We start from the raw sequence: 19,950 nt of genomic DNA on the forward strand, positions 1-19,950 counted from the left end.
GATGAGCTCATTGGTTGGGTTAGTATCAGTGGGCGGAGCTACACTTCTGGTCAAAACAGCTACATTAAACAAATGCATATTTTTTTGCAGATTTGCACCACATTATGGTGCTGCAAAACACAGGATCAACTGACAAGTTGACTTCCCCTATTTTAGGTGTGCAGTCACAGATGAAGATGTCCATAAAGAGGCTTATAATGCAGAACCATCCAAGTATATATTAATACATCCAACACTTTTAAAGTTTTATTAATTCAGTCATCAGTTAAATTATCTTTAGTGTACATTCTATTACCAAATATTAATGTTAAATGCAAACCAGAAACATTCTCCACACTGCAAAGGAGTCTAAAAGTCTAAGTTCAGCATGTACCATTATGACTAAGAGGGATGCTTTCCAAACAACACAAAAGGCCTATTGTCAAAAGTGAAAAACAAAAGGTTATTATATCAATCACTATCAACACAGGCTTTACACTGCTTTGCTATAAATCAGAGGGATATAAAACACTAATTCTAAAATCAAAGCTGTACAATCCACAAAATATGTTAAGAACAACCTATTAGTCATAATAACTCGCCAAGCTTTTGGCCTCACCTCTCTTCGAATTATAAAACCAGCTCAGTGTTGTGCCATACACAAATAAAACCAGCCTTGTATTTGTCACGATACAATCAGCTGTGACACTTTTATTGCACTTTTATGGGAGTTTTCTTTTGGGAGTTCCATGTTTTAAAGTTCCTCCTGTTCTATACACATAATATAATGGTGCATTTGCTTCCTTTTGTTTGCTCAGGGAAAGCTATAAAGAACATGTTATATAAAGCTCTAAAGTTCAGTGGAAGTAGAAGAACTACAATGATATTTTACTATGATTTAGAGCAAGTATAAGAATCAAAATGTATTTAAAGTTTTAAGTACTCAGAATGCAGAATAGATGTTTTTTTGTCAGGGGTGTTTTAATTGTTTTAAAATTGTGCACAAAATTTCATACTATATATTCTATAGTTCATGTGGTAGTTTAATCTTATCCAGTGTGTTCAGAAATAAATCAGCAACTGTCATCTTTGCTGAATTTACATCACAACAGAGGTATTTACGCAATCATTCCAGCACATGTTCAAAGGTATTTCGACTCAAACATTTGTGGTAATATGGAGTTTTAGTTAAGGGTCAAAGGTCACTATGTTGTAACACAGCATGTTTTACAGGGAGCTGTCGCTGTGAATAAGCACCACGCCTTACTGCTCCTCCTGACTAAACACATTAGAATAAATCTGACTCAAATCATATCTGATGGCACTCCCATGATGTCACTGTGTTCCTATAAAAACTATAATTCAGGCTGAATGAATGAAGCCATAACTAACTTTGCTTGTTAATGACTCAACAGGTGGGATTTATAATCTTGTAGTGCCTTGTAAGAAGCTGTGTAATTCATAAATGGCATAAGGTCCAGTTTATATCAATAATAGACGTAGAAGATGTGTAGTAGGAGTTCTTCTGAGGCGAAATCTGCATTCCACAGTTAACTTTTGACCTGCATGCTGAGGAGGACCCACACGTTGTAACTCCACAGATAACATCAAAAGTCAAACATCGTCAGGAGACAAAGACCAAAATGATCAAAATGGGTCAAAGAGTTAGACAATCCGTGTGTTTGTTCACTTTTAGCAACTATTCTTTATCTTATCTGACTGCGCACAAAAAATGTAGCCTCTCAGAAAAACAATGATTGATTAACAATCAACCCAGCTGATGTGTTGACACACATCTTAGATCACAACACTCTCAATTTGGAAAACGCACATCCTAAAGCATTAAGAGTTTATTCTTTGGAGTTGATCAAATAAGGGTCTTAAGAAAAAGCTATCAAGAAAACAGCAAGACATGTCCTTAAATGTCCAGGTGGGCTAATTAACATATGAAAGCAGAATAACCCTGAAACAATTCAGGTGTGAAGCCATTATAAATAAAAGCTCATCCATTATCACGTAAGAGCTGATTTTAACCAACTCGAAGAACCATATGTTAGAGCATATCTTTTAAATCAAAGATGAATTGCCCTGAAATTTAACATTCATGATCTCCTGAGGATGATCCTACTTACTTTGCTTATCCCCTGACTTTTTCCATTGAGACCCACCATGAGGTTGTTATGTTATGTTTTTATTGGAAAACCCCAACAAGTATTGAAAGAATTGCCATTCAGTTTGGTGAAGATATTCATTATCCTCTGAAGATGAGTTCTATTAATTTTGATGCTACAAAGACACTGACATTCCCATCAGCCTTTGCTTTACTTTGTTTTTAGTGCTAATTAGCATGCTAGCGGGCTAAATTTAGGACGGTGAACAGGTGGTACACATTTTGCTTAACAAGCATCTTAGTGAAACTGTTAGCATGCCAATAATAGCATTTAACTTAAAGCAAAGTACACTCAAACAGCGTGGCTAGCGTAGTAGTAGCCTCTTACTGTTTTTTGACACTTTGTAGCTTCTCTCTATGCAGTGCATTCAGTATAATATCACTAGGAGTAGTGTTGAAATTACAAAAACCAAACCTAGAAAAACAGCCCCTGCATGTTAACCTTTTTTTAACCCTTATTGTCAATTTGATTGAGCACATATCTTGAGTAACTGGTGGAAATAATTGCCCCTTAGATAACCAAGAAATTCCTCAGCATTGATGAAAAAATAATTACAAGCACAAGTCATGGAATAATTTTAACAGCAGTTATCGCCATAATGTGAAAGAAATACAATAAGTGTGCAGGTCATCGTGTTACTGCAAGTTATACAGCATCATAATCTTGTTTTAGCAGGATTATGCACGCATTACACTAATTACAATGTGATTACTTTATGGATTATTGCAGCCCCTAACATATAATGTATAAGCATTGTAATCAAGTTAAATATACTTAAAATAAGAGGTGACAAATTTAGATATTTTTGAGGATAGACAAAAACAGACATCTATTTTATGTAGAAAACTGAGGCAGGGGAAAAGACGTTTCTTTATATGCAATTTTTCAAATAATGGCTGTGAATAGGTCTGGACTATAGCAAATGCCTAAATTAAGATGTGGATTGGTATTCAATGATTAGGTAACTATATATTTGAGGGTTTTAAAAGAGATAATCTAACACAAAATATTAATTAAAACACATTTTGGAACGATTAATACAGGATAAGTACACATTTTGGAGATTGTCTGAGTGCTATCAGGGTTAGGGAGACATGTTTGAAAATGTATGTATTTATGGAATAGCATATTAGGCGATTTAAGTAATTTATAATAGAGCACATTAATTCATAATGAACTAAAATTAGAATCCAGCTCCCTAATATAACAACAGATGCTCAGTCATGTTATCATCTTAATGGCATCAGTCACCTCAGAGGAAAATAAATATTTCTGTCATCATGCTACTTGAAGTGGTTTATCATCATCTTCCTGAATAGCAAAGGAAGGCAATTAAAGAGGTCCACTTTTAGCTGAGGTGTGAGGGGAATAGATGGATCCAGTTTCTCCTGGCTCGCATCGAGACAGATGGAAGGGCGAAGGAGCTAGAACTGAAAGTCTGCCTGTCGGCATTCTCACTTTATCAGGAGAGTCAGAGGACATCTGCTTTCGGATGACACATCAGTCAAACTACGCATAGCAAAACACACACACACACACACACACACACACACACACACGTGTCACACTTCATGTGACACTGTGTGCACTGATGTGTAGTATCTATATAGCTCACACAGACAGAAAAAGTCAAACAAATAGAGTCTAATCACCCTCTTCATTCTCCTGTGATCCACTCAGCGTTAGCAGCCAACACTGATTACTGTATAAAATCCTGAGCTGATTAGCTCATCCTTAAGTCTCCTCTTGGACCTCAGTGCCGAGTCCTCAGACATGAAGCATGTGAGGTTATGGCTGGTTGCCAGACAAGGAAAATTAGAGCCACAACGCTGATATGACTTCGAACATAAAATCTGATGCATCATTAAATCACTCCTAAATTTAGTGCTTGCAGTAGCTAGCAAGCTAATTTTAGATTGGGCCATCTGTTTTCCGTAATGTTTCAGTTTAAAATAAAGCTTTAGTGAAGCCTCCCTTTAAATATTTATAGAACAAACAACGGTAAGACATCTGTTTGCAGGTACTTAGGGTGGTGTGAATGTTTCAAGGGATGGAGCTCATCCAATGATGAAGTGAACTCCTGACAGCCAGCCAAGGCTGCTAAGATGGATGTGAGCTGCTGTCACTGTTGAATATAGAGCCTGTGACATCTCTGCAAATGGATCTATGCCCACCATAAAGCTGTTTCTACACCATGGTAGCAACACTGAGCTCAGAGAATATGGCACTCTCTGCTTTGTCCTGAGCCTACATCAGCTTTGTCAGAACTTAATTTCTCAAAGTAATGTTATTATCCCAAAAGTTTACTCCATTGCTGTTTACATAAAAGTCTGAAAGGGAGTAGCTGACCCTAACTAACTAACTAAATAGCAGCCCATATCTAGATCAGAAGACAACTATGACAATAAGCTAACAAAAAACGTACAATTACGTGACAGCTAGCTTAAAATTAGCTAGCTATGTAGGTGTTTAAAGTATAATCTGTTACATATTTATATTAAAATGTTCCTGAACGGCTATACCTATGTAAGCCTATGAACTTGGTAGTGTTTTCTTAAATTATTCGGGCTAAACTAGCTAATGATAAATGCTAGCTAACCGTAAAGTGACAGCCAGCTTAAAGCCAGCTAGCGTTGTGGGGGTTAAAGGTATAATACAGACCATCTCTGCATTAAAATGTCTTTAAACTGTCCATATGTTGTAAATATGTCTGTAAATTTACATCTACATCTATGTATCTATCTAGTTAGACTAATGGCAAATCCTAGCTAACAGTAAAGTGACAGTTAGCTTAACATCAGCTAGCTATGTGGTGGTTAAGGGTATGATATGTAACATTTTCAAATCAAAATGTCTTAATACATCTTTATCTATGTTAGTCCGTAAATTTTGATGAGTTGTTTTCTTAAATTATAAGGGCCAAACTAGCTTTCTGCAAATCCTAGCTAACAGTAATGTGACAGCTTGCTAAACATTAGCTGGCTTTGAGGTGGTTAAGGGCATAATATGCAAAATTTTTGCATTACAATGTCTTAAAATGACTAAACCTTTGTAGGCCTGTAAAATCTTATGGGTTTTCCTATTAAATTATTAGGGTTAAACTAGCTAACTAATGCCAAATCCTAGCTTAGGGTAAAGCGACAGTTTTCTTAACGTTAGCTAGCTATGTGGTGGTTAAAGGTACTGTATAATATGTAACATTTTTGTCTTAAAAGGACTATACCTATGAAAGTGTTTTTCTTAAAATATTAGGGCTAAACTAGCTAACTAATGGCAAATCTTAGCTAAGTGACAGCTAGCTTAACGTTAGCTAGCTTTGTGGTGATTATAGGTCAAATATGTAACCTGGAGAAAAATACTTAATTTTACTTAAGGGTAACGATGTGTTTTATTTGTTCACTGTCAACTGAGTCATATCTACTTCTTGCTCACAGGGAAGCATGGGAAACACTTGGGAAAATTGGGAGTGAGACAACTAAAATAAATATTTTTGCAATAACCTCTATTGGTATCTCTACTTCCTGCTATTTTTCCTGTCCATGTTTTGAATTAGATGTTACTTGTAATGCTCAGAGCATTTAATTCAACATCTCTTTTCCAGTCTGCCCTGTGAGATTGCTTTGGAAAACAACTCACATCAACATCTCTCTTAACAGTTTATACAACAGGATGAATAACAGGTCTCAAGGCTGCACGTGAAAGAATGACAATAAGTTGGTTGTGAGGGCTGAAGGACACAATGCAGGCTTGTTGGTGCATAATAAGGCCTGTGATGATGATAGCTGTGGATAAAATAGACTCAACATCATAAACATCACTTAAGAATGATGAATCAGAGGGACAGGAAACAAACAAGGTGGAGTCAGAAGCTTCTGTTTTTTATCATCAGAGTAATACAAAAAAAGAGAATTAATATATATCATATAAAAGAATATATATTTGGAAACTTTTCATTCTATGACTTTACTTTTATGATTAGACTTTGTAATGACTGCTATTCTGTAGACTGTTGAGGCTACCTGCGGGCAAACGTTGCTCTCACAATGATGCCTCTGTCTCCTTGAGGTAGAACAAAAACACTCACTCTATAATCATGTGAAGATTAGGCTTTTAAGGGTGTAAACAAAGCCAGACAGTGACAGTGTGATCGCTAGAAGGTGGGAAAGTTGTCTGAGACAAAACCCCATGGCAATGATGACACATATGAGCTAAAAAAAAAAAGATGTTATAAGTCGGTCAAAACTCAGAACGTGACTGCTGCTGACTGGGAGATATAATCAAACTGTTTAACACATATCTGAAGCTGCCCTTTACAACAATGTCATCTTATCTTGGTCTGGTTTACTAATACAACGAAAATTACAAAACAAAGTGGAGAAAAGGAGACCGTCATCAGTTCTGTTGACACACAAGCAAAAGCAGGATGAACCCATAAGTCTCTATGTATGGGCCAACAAACAATCAGCCGATATGGTGTCCAATAACTTAACTTCTGACAGTCCTTGTGTTGTTTTGCACTCATATTGAAGCCTGGGGGAGGGTGTCAATCAACAAATTCATCGACCTGTGGACACACAACACAATCTGACATCATCTATTCTTCTGTAAAACTGGTGTGGTTTTCTTCCTTTTCTCAAACTAGGTGACTCATTGGTTCTTGTTATCTTAGTTCAGTCTTTGGAGTTGCTTTTCTCACGATAGTCTCATGAACAGAGTGTTTCCTGTTTGTGGACTCACAGTTCTTGTGGCCTTCAGCATTTTTGCTGAGGCAGAGAGCTGAAACAATATGTCGGTTAACTGACTAGAGAGTCAAAAGAAAAATAATCAGAATTTTTGACATTTTATTCCGTATTTTTTAAAGGGGGCGTATTATGCTAATTTCAAGCTTCATATTTCACTCTGTGATATCTGTGGAGTAGCTTAGCATAAATTTACAAAACTGATGAGGTTCTCTGCCTGGACAACTCAGTCAGCTCAGTCCCTTTAAGAAACCCTGCCCCTACAAGCCCACTTTCTTCTGATTGGCCAGCTCTCAGAAGCTTGCTGACATCACAAAGTGCAGCATGTAGAAAAGCTGTGTGATACCTGGCGTTCACAGCAGCCTGCAGACTGAGCTGAGAAGCCTGGGGATTACTCCAACATTATATACTGTATATGTCTTAAAATGTGAAACAGCATAATACCCCCTCTTTAATGTTAATGGTAATTGTCTTGATGAAGAGTGTATGAGACCCTGCACTATGGGGCTTTTTAGCTACACACAGTGTGTTCAGAGAGATTTCAGAAGCATTATGTACCAGACAAGTACATTGATAAATTTAACCATATTATCTATATTTGATCACCTTTCTAATTTCTAACAGCTATCATTTTTAGAATAGGGGTAACTGAAATCATGAAACCAGAACAGGGCCTCTGTGTAGCCTTTATAGAGCTTGTAATGATTATTTCCTACCATGAAAACACTCAATTCCAAAAGCAGTATTTTACAGTAAAACAGAGTTGGCTCCACACCCAATCTAACGAGCCTCGACTGAAAAAGTAAATTCAGCAAAAAAGATTCTTGCTTCCGTGACTAGAGATGCAATGTTTTTCATAATGTACAGTAAGCACATTGCACCAATGCCTGACATGACCTCACGCAGCTTTTCAACACTGCAGCAAAATCCTCCCCGTGCAGTCTCTTTCTATATGTCTCAGCAGCCGTCTACAGTCTTTTCCACGTCCCTTCCCTGAGGTATGGTGCTGTTTTATGAATGAGCTCTTATGCAAGAAAAGGCGACCTGAATACAGACACACAGAGAGGGAGAAAGGGGGAGAGAGAGAGGGAGGAATGAGAGTACTGTAAGGCTGCAATACAAGTGACGTCACTGTGTTGTTGAAAGAAAAGGTCCCAAAAAGCATGATTCATCTTTGTTGTGATTGTTTGTTACTCAATGGCATCTGCTGTGGATTACTCACAGCAGGTGCTTATAAATAGGTGCAGGCTAAAACGGTAGATTTACTGGTGTTTATAAAGATGTTTGAGGTATAATCATCATAATGACACGATAATAACAAGCACAGATTCTGTATTATCACAGCTCTGCCAGAAGATGTGACAGGGTTTAGGTGCATGTGAAAATGTACGACTCACCATTTCACAGGGTGAACAAACAACACTTGAACTATGTTGTGTTAGAGAAACGAATCCACTAAAGATAACACTTCAACCAACGACAAATTTTTCCCTCTTTCCCTCCTGGGACTGATTGACAGAGCGATGGATAGTGTTTGTTGGTTTTGCAGAATATTTAAGACTAAAGAATCACCTACAAAAAGTGTAGTTCTTTTAAGGCTACTGTTTTATCTTTGAGTCATCACTCCGGCCATATCTCTCATATCTCCCTCTGATGTTCATAAGAATTGTGGGTTGGGTGCCCTGTCTTTATGGTAAATGGTAAATGGACTGTACTTATATAGTGATTTTGAAGTCTTCCGACCACTCAAAGTGCTTTGACACTACATGTCACATTGACGTATGTGACACGTGACACGTTGCTGTTTCTACTTCCAGTTTTGAAACAGTGAGTAAACAAATTACTAATTTGATGCATGTGTGTAATTATTATGTATTTATGGTATATTTGATAGGGATAAATAAAGTTTAGAGGGAAACATAGATTACAGTCATATTTAAAAGAATAACCTTTAAAAAATTAGACCTAAGTATAACCTGGGGTTAGCTAGCTCCTAAAAGTGGTGAAGTTCAAGTGATACGCTTGCAAGTTCCAGGACTCTTTCTGAGCAGCGGATGTCTTGCAAAATTAAACCTAACAACTGTTTGCTGCAGCTCTACAATCTCTTCATGTATTTGCAGAGAGGCTGCAGACCATGTCTGTTTAAACGTTTAAACACAAATGGAACAAAAAACAAATCAATAAAACTTGCAAAACCTAAAATATTGTACAATTAATTACCTTATTTGAATGATTCTACGATTGCAACCTGGTGTCCCGATAATCTGCCAATCTGTAGTCTGTAGTAATCTAATCCCTCTGTGGTCTCAGGGAAGACATATTGAACCCTGAGTGCTGAAACCTCACTATAGGGACACTGTTTTACAGGTCCTGATGTGTCATCTTCCTGCGTCATTATACCTGTCATCCTGATGTGTCGTCTTACTGCGTCATTATACCTGTCGCCCTGATGTGTCGTCTTAATGCGTCATTATACCTATCATCCTGATGTGTCGTCAAACTGCGTGATTATACCTGTCATGCTGATGTGTCGTCTTACTGCGTCATTATACCTGTCGTCCTGTTGTGTCGTCCTGATGTGTCGTCTTACTGCGTCATTATACCTGTCGTCCTGATGTGCTATCTTAATGCGTTATTATACCTGTGGTCCTGGTTGTCGTCTTACTGCGTCATTATACCTGTTGTCCTGATGTGTCGTCCTGATGTGTCGTCTTACTGCGTCATTATACCTGTCGTCCTGATGTGTCGTCCTGATGTGTCAACTTCCTGCGTCATTATACCTGTCATCCTTATGTGTCATTATACCTGTGGTCCTGGTTGTCAACTTACTGCGTCATGATACCTGTCGTCCTGGTTGTCATCTTACTGCGTCATTATAACTGTCGTCCTGATGTGTCGCCCTGATGTGTCGTCTTAATGCGTCATTATACCTGTCGTCTTACTGCGTCATAATACCTGTCGTCCCGATATGTCAACTTACTGCGTCATGATACCTGTCATCCTGATGTGTCGTCTTACTGAGTCATTATACCTGTCATCCTGATGTGTCGTCTTACTGTGTCATTATGCCTGTCGTCCTGATGTGTCGTCTTAATGCGTCATTATACCTGTCGTCTTACTGCGTCATAATACCTGTCGTCCTGATGTGTCGTCTTACTGCGTCATTATACCTGTGGTCCTGGTTGTCATCTTACTGCGTCATTATACCTGTCATCCTGATGTGTCACCTAACTGAGTCATTATACCTGTCACCCTGATGTGTCAACTTATTGCGTCATGATACCTGTCATCTTACTGCGTCATTATACCTGTCATCCTGATGAGTCCTCATACTGAGTCATTATACCTGTCATCCTGATGTGCTGTCTTACTGCGTCATTATACCTGTTGTCCTGATGTGTCGTCCAACTGCGTCATTATACCTGTCATCCTGATGTGTCATCTTACTGCGTCATTATACCTGTAGTCCTGATGTGTCGCCCTGATGTGTCGTCTTAATGCGTCATTATACCTGTCATCCTGATGTGTCATCATACTGGGTCATTATACCTGTGGTCCTGATGTGTCAACTTACTGCGTCATGATACCTGTCATCCTGATCTGTCGTCTTACTGCGTCATGATACCTGTCATCCTGATCTGTCGTCTTAATGCATCATTATACCTGTGGTCCTGGTTGTCATCTTACTGCGTCATTATACCTGTGGTCCTGGTTGACATCTTACTGCGTCATTTTACCTGTCGTCCTGATGTGTCAACTTACTGCGTCATTATACCTGTCATCCTGATGTGTTGTCTTACTGTGTCATGATACCTCTCGTCTTGATGTGTCGTCTTATTGCGTCATTATACCTGTCGTCCTGATGTGTCGTCCTGATGTGTCGTCTTACTGCGTCACTATACCTCTCATCCAGATGTGTCGTCTTACTGCCTCAGTATACCTGTTTTTGCTGATGTGTCGTCTTAATGCGTCATTATACCTGTAGTCCTGATGTGTCGCCCTGATGTGTCGTCTTAATGCGTCATTATACCTGTCATCCTGATGTGTCATCATACTGGGTCATTATACCTGTGGTCCTGATGTGTCAACTTACTGCGTCATGATACCTGTCATCCTGATCTGTCGTCTTACTGCGTCATGATACCTGTCATCCTGATCTGTCGTCTTAATGCATCATTATACCTGTGGTCCTGGTTGTCATCTTACTGCGTCATTATACCTGTGGTCCTGGTTGACATCTTACTGCGTCATTTTACCTGTCGTCCTGATGTGTCAACTTACTGCGTCATTATACCTGTCATCCTGATGTGTTGTCTTACTGTGTCATGATACCTCTCGTCTTGATGTGTCGTCTTATTGCGTCATTATACCTGTCGTCCTGATGTGTCGTCCTGATGTGTCGTCTTACTGTGTCACTATACCTCTCATCCAGATGTGTCGTCTTACTGCCTCAGTATACCTGTTTTTGCTGATGTGTCGTCTTAATGCGTCATTATACCTGTTGTCTTGATGTGTCAACTTACTGTGTCATTATACCTGTTGTCCTGTTGTGTCGACTGTCTGTGTCGTTATATATGTTGTCCTGCTGTGTTGACTGACTGTGTCATTATACCTGTTGTCCTGTTGTGTCGACTGTCTGTGTCGTTATGTACCTTGTCCTGCTGTGTCGACTGACTGTGTCGTTATACCTGTCGTGTTGATGTGTCGACTGACAGCATCATTATACCTGTCGTCCTGTTGTGTCGACTGACTGTGTCGTTATCTGTTGTCCTGCTGTGTCGACTGACTGCGTCATTATACCTGTCGTCCTATTGTGTCGACTGATGGCGTCATTATACCTGTTGTCCTGTTGTGTCGACTGACTGTGTCGTTATCTGTTGTCCTGCTGTGTCGACTGACTGTGTCGTTATATCTGTTGTCCTGCTGTGTCGACTGACTGTGTCGTTATATCTGTTGTCCTGTTGTGTCGACTGACTGCGTCATTATACCCGTCATCCTATTGTGTCGACTGACGGCATCATTATACCTGTTGTCCTGTTGTGTCGACTGTGTCGTTATCTGTTGTCCTGCTGTGTCGACTGACTGCGTCATTGTATCTGTTGTCCTATTGTGTTGACTGACGGCGTCATTATACCAGTTGTCCTGTTGTGTCGACTGACTGCGTCATTATGCCTGTTGTCCTGTTGTGTCGACCGTCTGTGTCGTTATATACGTTGTCCTGCTGTGTCGACTGGCTGCGTCATTATACCTGCCGTCCTGTTGTGTCGACTGACTGTGTCGTTATATACGTTGTCCTGCTGTGTCGACTGACTGCGTCATTATACCTGTCGTCCTGTTGTGTCGACTGACTGTATCGTTATATCTTTTGTCTTGTTGTGTCGACTGACTGTATCGTTATATCTGTTGTCCTGCTGTGTCGACTGACTGTGTCATTATACCTGTTGTCCTGTTGTGTCGACTGTCTGTGTCGTTATATACGTTGTCCTGCTGTGTCGACTGACTGTGTCGTTATACCTGTCGTCTTGATGTGTCGACTGACGGCGTCATTATACCTGTCGCCCTGATGTGTCGTCTTACTGCGTCATTATACCTGTGGTCCTGGTTGTCAACTTACTGCGTCATTATACATGTCATCCTGTTGTGTCGACTGACTGTGTCGCTATACCTGTTGTCCTGCTGTGTCGACTGACTGCGTAATTATACCTGTCATCCTGTTGTGTCGACTGACTGTGTCGTTATATCCGTTGTCCTGCTGTGTCGACTGACTGTGTCGTTATACATGTCATCCTAATGTGTCGACTGACTGTGTCGTTATATCTGTTGTCCTGCTGTGTTGACTGACTGCTTTGTTATACCTGTCGCCTTGATGTGTCGACTGACAGCATCATTATACCTGTCGTCCTGTTGTGTCGACAGACGGCGTCGTTATACATGTCGTCCTGTTGTGTCGACTGACTGCGTCATTGTATCTGTTGTCCTATTGTGTTGACTGACGGCGTCATTATACCTGTTGTCCTGCTGTGTCGACTGACTGCGTCATTATACCTGTTATCCTGTTGTGTCCACTGACTTTGTCGTTATATATGTTGTCCTGCTGTGTCGACTGACTGCGTCATTATATCTGTTGTCCTATTGTGTTGACTGACGGCGTCATTATACATGTCATCCTGTTGTGTCGACTGACTGTGTCGTTGTATCTGTTGTCCTGCTGTGTCGACTGACGGCGTCATTATATCTGTTGCTCTGCTGTGTAGACTGACTGCGTCATTATATCTGTCTTCCTGTTGTGTCGACTGACTGTGTCGTTGTACATGTCATCCTAATGTGTCGACTGACGGCGTCATTACACCTGATGTCCTGCCGTGTCGACTGACTGCGTCGTTATAACTGTCGTCTTGATGTGTTGACTGACAACGTCATTATACCTGTCGTCCTGTTGTGTCGACAGACGGCGTCGTTATACATGTCGTCCTGCTGTGTGGACTGACTGTGTTGTTATACCTGTTGTCCTGCTGTGTCGACTGACTGCGTCATTATACCTGTCATCCTGATGTGTCTACTGACTGTGTCGTTATACATGTCGTCCTGTTGTGTCGACTGACTGCGTCGCTATACCTGTTGTCCTGTTGTGTCGACTGACTGTGTCGTTATATCTGTTGTCCTGCTGTGTCGACTGACTGCGTCAATATACCTGTCGTCCTGTTGTGTCGACTGACTGTGTCCTTATCTGTTGTCCTGCTGTGTCGACTGACTGCGTCATTATACATGTCGTCCTGATGTGTCGACTGACTGTGTCGTTATATCTGTTGTCCTGCTGTGTCGACTGACTGCGTCATCATATCTGTTGTCCTATTGTGTCGCCTGACGGCGTCATTGTACATGTCATCCTGTTGTGTCGACTGACTGTGTCGTTATATCTTTTGTCCTGCTGTGTCGACTGACTGTGTCGTTATACATGTCATCCTAATGTGTCGACTGACGGCTTGATGTGTCGACTGACAGCGTCATTATACCTGTCGTCCTGTTGTGTCGACTGACTGTGTCATTATACCTGACTGACTGTGTCATCATACCTGTTGTCCTGTTGTGTCGACTGACTGTGTCGTTATACATGTCATCCTAATTTATCGACTGACAGCGTCATTATACCTGTTGTCCTGCTGTGTCGACTGACGGCGTCATAATACCTGTCGTCTTGATGCGTCGCCTGACAGCGTCATTATACCTGTCGTCCTGTTGGGTCGACAGACGGCATTGTTATACATGTCGTCCTGTTTTGTCAACTGACTGTGTCATTATACCTGTTATCCTGCTGTGTCGACTGACTGTCTTGTTATATTTGTTGTCCTGCTGTGTCAACTGACTGCGTCATTATACCTGTTGTCCTGCTGTATCGACTGACTGCGTCATTATACCTGTTATCCTGTTGTGTCCACTGACTTTGTCGTTATATCTGTTGTCCTGCTGTGTCGACTGACTGCGTCATTATATCTGCTGTCCTATTGTGTTGACTGACGGCGTCATTATACATGTCATCCTGTTGTGTCGACTGACTGTGTCGTTGTATCTGTTGTCCTGCTGTGTCGACTGACGGCGTCATTATATCTGTTGCTCTGCTGTGTAGACTGACTGCGTCATTATATCTGTCGTCCTGTTGTGTCGACTGACTGTGTCGTTATACATGTCATCCTAATGTGTCGACTGACGGCGTCATTACACCTGATGTCCTGCTGTGTCGACTGACTGCGTCGTTATAACTGTCGTCTTGATGTGTTGACTGACAGCGTCATAATACCTGTCGTCTTGATGTGTCGACTGACGGCGTCATTATACCTGTCGTCCTGTTGTGTCGACAGACGGCGTCGTTATACATGTTGTCCTGTTGTGTCGACTGACTGTGTGGTTATATCTGTTCTCCTGTTGTGTCTCACATTCAGATTTCAGGTCGATTTTTGGTCGATTGCAGACTTCAGGTATTTTACCCCAATTTTTCAGGACAGGGCTTGGGTGGTTCTCAAATTCAGATTTCATGTTGATTTTTTGTCGATTTCTGACTTCAGTTTTGTTCCCCCATTTTTCACGACAGGGCCAGGGTGGATCTGAAATTCAGATTTCAGGTCGATTATTGGTCGGTTTCTGACTTCAGTTTTTGACCCCTATTTCTCATGACAGGGCCGGGGTGGTTGTCAAATTCAGATTTGAGGTCGATTTCTGACTTCAGTTTTTGACCCCCATTTTTTCTAACTTCAGTTTTTGACCCTGTTCTTTGACGACGGGGGGGTGGTTTCTCTAATTCAGATTTCAGGTCGATTTCAGACTTTAGGTTTTTTACCCCAATTTTTCACGACAGGGCCGGGATGGTTCTCAAATACAGATTTCAGGTCGATTTTTGGTAATTTTCTAACTTCAGTTTTTGACCCTGTTCTTTGACGACGGGGGGTGGTTTCTCAAATTCAGATTTCAGGTCGATTTCAGACTTCAGGTTTTTTACCCCAATATTTCACGACAGGGCCGGGGTGTTTCTCACATTCAGATTTCAGGTTGGTTTTTGGTCGATTTCAGACTTCAGTTTTTGACCCTGTTTTTTGACGACAGGGGGGGTGGTTTCTCAAATTCAGATTTCAAGTCGTTTCTGACTTCAGTTTTTGAACCTGATTTTTCACGACAGGGCCGAGGTGGTTCTTAAATACAGATTTCAGGTCGATTTTTGATCATTTTCTGACGTCAGTTTTTGACCCTGTTTTTTGACGACAGGGGAGGTGGTTTCTCAAATTCAGATTTCAGGTCGATTTCAGACTTCAGGTTTTTTACCCCAATATTTCACGACAGGGCTGGGGTGTTTCTCACATTCAGATTTCAGGTCGGTTTTTGGTCGATTTCAGACTTCAGTTTTTGACCCTGTTTTTTGACGACAGGGGGGGTGGTTTCTCAAATTCAGATTTCAAGTTGATTTCTGACTTCAGTTTTTGAACCTGATTTTTCACGACAGGGCCGAGGTGGTTCTTAAATACAGATTTCAGGTCGATTTTTGGTCATTTTCTGACGTCAGTTTTTGACCCTGTTTTTTGACGACAGGGGGGGTGGTTTCTCAAATTCAGATTTCAGGTCAATTTCAGACTTCCGTTTTTGACCCTGATTTTTCACGACGGGGTGGTTCTCAAATACAGATTTCAGGTCGATTTTTGGTAATTTTCTAACTTCAGTTTTTGACCCTGTTCTTTGACGACGGGGGGGTGGTTTCTCAAATTCAGATTTTAAGTCGATTTCTGACTTCAGTTTTTGACCCTGTTTTTTCATGACGGGGCCAGGGTGGTTCTCAAATTCAGATTTCAGGTCGATTTTTGGTAATTTTCTAACTTCAGTTTTTGACCCTGTTCTTTGATGACGGGGGGGTAGTTTCTCAAATTTAGATTTCAGGTCGATTTCAGACTTCAGGTTTTTTACCCCAATTTTTCACGACAGGGCCGGGGTGTTTCTCAAATACAGATTTCAGGTCGATTTTTGGTAATTTTCTGACTTCAGTTTTTCACCTTGTTTTTTGACGATGGGGGGTTGGTTTCTCACATTCAGATTTCAGGTCGATTTTTGGTCGATGTCTGACTTCAGTTTTTGACCCCAATTTTTCACGACAGGGCCGGGGTGTTTCTCACATTCAGATTTCAGGGCGGTTTTTGGTCGATTTCAGACTTCAGTTTTTGACCCTGTTTTTTGACGACAGGGGGGGTGGTTTCTCAAATTCAGATTTCAAGTCGATTTCTGACTTCAGTTTTTGACCCTGATTTTTCACGACAGGGCCGAGGTGGTTCTTAAATACAGATTTCAGGTCGATTTTTGATAATTTTCTGACTTCAGTTTTTGACCCTGTTTTTTGCCGACAGGGGGGGTGGTTTGTCAAATTGAGATTTGAGGTCGATTTCTGACTTCAGTTGTTGTCCCCTATTTTTCACGACAGGGCCGGGGTGGTTCTCAAATTCAAATTTCAGGTCGATATTTGGTCGATATCTGACTTCAGTTTTTGACCCACATTTTTCACGACTGGGCTGGGGTGGTTCTCAAATTCCGATTTTGAGGGTGATTTCCAACTTCAGTTTTTGACCCCCATTTTTCACGACAAGGCTGGGGTGGTTCTGAAATTCAGATTTCACGTAGATTTTTGGTCGATTCCTGACTTCAGTTTTCGACACCAAATTTTCACGACAGGGCGAGGTGGTTCTCAAATTCAGATTTTGAGGTCGATTTCTGACTTCAGTTTATGACCCCCATTTTTCACGACAGGGCTGGGGTTGTTGTGAAATTCAGATTTCAGGTCGATTTTTGGTCGATTTCTGACTTCAGTTTTTGACCCCCATTTTTCACGACAGGGCCGGGGGGTGGTTCTCAAATTCAGATTACAGGTCGATTTCTGACTTCAGTTTTTGACCCCAATTTCTCACGACAGGGCTGGGGTTGTTGTCAAATTCAGATTTCAGGTCGATTTTTGGTCGATTTCTGACTTCAGGTTTTGACCCCAATTTCTCATGACAGGGCTGGGGATGTTGTCAAATTCAGATTTGAGGTCGATTTTTGGTCGATTTCTGACTTCAGTTTTTGACCCCCATTTTTCACGACAGACTTCAGTTTTTGACCCCCATTTTTCACGACAGGGCCGGGGTGGTTCTCAAATTCAGATATTGAGGTCGATTTCTGACTTCAGTTTTTGTCCCCCATTTTTCACGACAGGGCCGGGGTGGTTTTCAAATTCTGATTTAAGGTCGATTTTTGGTCGATTTCTGACTTCAGTTTTTGACCCCCATTTTTCACGACAGGTCCAGGGTGGATCTGAAATTCAGATTTCAGGTCGATTTTTGCTCGATTTCTGACTTCAGTTTTCGACCCCCATTTATAACGACAGGGCCGGGGTGGCTATCAAATTCAGATTTCAGGTCAATTTCTGACTTCAGTTTTTGACCCCCATTTTTTCTGACTTCAGCTTATGACCCCCTTTTTTCACGACAGGGCCGGGGTGGTTCTCAAATTCTGATTTAAGGTCGATATTTGGTCGATTTCTGACTTCAGTTTTTGACCCCAATTTTTCACGTCAGGGCTGGGGTGGTTCTCAAATTCAGATATTGAGGTCGATTTCTGACTTCAGTTTTTGACCCCCATTTTTCAAGACAGGGCCGGGGTGGTTCTGAAATTCAGATTTCACGTCCATCTTTGGTCTATTTCTGACTTCAGTTTTTGACCCCCATTTTTCACGACAGGGCCAGGGTGATTCTGAGATTCAGATTTCAGGTCGATTTTTGGTCGATTTCTGACTTCAGTTTTGGACCCCCATTTTTCACGACAGGGCCAGGGCGGATCTGAAATTCAGATTTCAGGTCGATTTTTGGTCGATTTCTGACTTCAGTTTTTGACCCCAATTTCTCACGACAGGGCCGAGTTTTCGACCCACATTTTTCACGACAGGGCCGGGGTGGTTGTCAAATTCAGATTTGAGGTTGATTTCTGACTTCAGTTTCGGATCCCCATTTTTCAAGACAGGGCTTGGGTGGTTCTGAAAATCAGATTTCAAGTCGATTTTTGGACGATTTCTGACTTCAGTTTTTGACCTCCATTTTTCACGACAGGGCTGGGGTGGTTCTCAAATTCAGATTTGAGGTCGATTTCTGACTTCAGTTTTTGTCCCCCATTTTTCACGACAGGGCTTGGGTGGTTCTCAAATTCAGATTTCAGGTCGATTTTTGGTCAATTTCTGACTTCAGTTTCGGACCCCCATTTTTGAAGACAGGGCTTGGGTGGTTCTCAAATTCAGATTTCTCGTTGATTTTTGGTCGATTTCTGACTTCAGTTTTGGACCCCCATTTTTCACGACAGGGCCAGGGTGGTTCTCAAATTCTGATATTTAGGTTGATTTCTGACATCAGTTTTTGACCCCCATTTTTCACGACAGGGCCGGGGTGGTTCTGAAATTCAGATTTCAAGTCGATTTTTGGACGATTTCTGACTTCAGTTTTGGACCCCCATTTTTCACGACAGGGCCAGGGTGGATCTGAAATTCAGATTTCAGGTCGATGTTTGGTCGATTTCTGACTTCAGTTTTTGTCCCCCCTTTTTCACGACAGGGCCGGGGTGATCCTGAAATTCAGATTTCAGGTCGATTTTTGGTCGATTTCTGACTTCAGTTTTTGACCCCCATTTATCACGACAGGGCCGGGGTGGTTGTCAAATTCCGATATTGAGGTTGATTTCTGACATCAGTTTTTGACCTCCATTTTTCACGACAGGGCCGGTGGTTCTCAAATTCAGATTTCAGGTCGATTTTTGGTCGATTTCTGAATTCAGTTCATGACCAACATTTTTCACGACAGGGCCGGGGGGTGGTTCTCAAATTCTGATATTTAGGTTGATTTCTGACATCAGTTTTTGACCCCCATTTTTCACGACAGGGCCGGGGTGGTTCTGAAATTCAGATTTCAAGTCGATTTTTGGACGATTTCTGACTTCAGTTTTGGACCCCCATTTTTCACGACAGGGCCAGGGTGGATCTGAAATTCAGATTTCAGGTCGATTTTTGGTCGATTTCTGACTTCAGTTTTTGTCCCCCCTTTTTCACGACAGGGCCGGGGTGGTTTTCAAATTCAAATTTCAGGTAGATTTTTGGTCGTTTTCTGAATTCAGTTTTGGACCCCCATTTTTCACGACAGGGCCAGGGTGGTTCTGAAATTCAGATTTCAGGTCGATCTTTGGTCTATTTCTGACTTCAGTTTTTGACCCCAATTTTTCACGACAGGGCTGGGGTGGTTCTCAAATTCAGATTTGAGGTCGATTTCTGACTTCAGTTTTTGTCCCCCATTTTTCACGACAGGGCTGGGGTGGTTCTGAAAATCAGATTTCAGGTCGATTTTTGGACGATTTCTGACTTCAGTTTTTGACCCCCATTTTTCACGACAGGGCTTGGGTGGTTATCAAATTCAGGTTTCAGGTCGATTTTTTGTCAATTTCTGACTTCAGTTTCGGACCCCCATTTTTCAAGACAGGGCTTGGGTGGTTCTCAAATTCAGATTTCACGTTGATTTTTG

This window comes from Semicossyphus pulcher, unplaced genomic scaffold (genome assembly GCF_022749685.1).
Source record: "Semicossyphus pulcher isolate SPU_LCO1_2020_fin unplaced genomic scaffold, fSemPul1.0.p SCAF_20, whole genome shotgun sequence".
Lineage (NCBI taxonomy): Eukaryota > Metazoa > Chordata > Actinopteri > Labriformes > Labridae > Semicossyphus > Semicossyphus pulcher.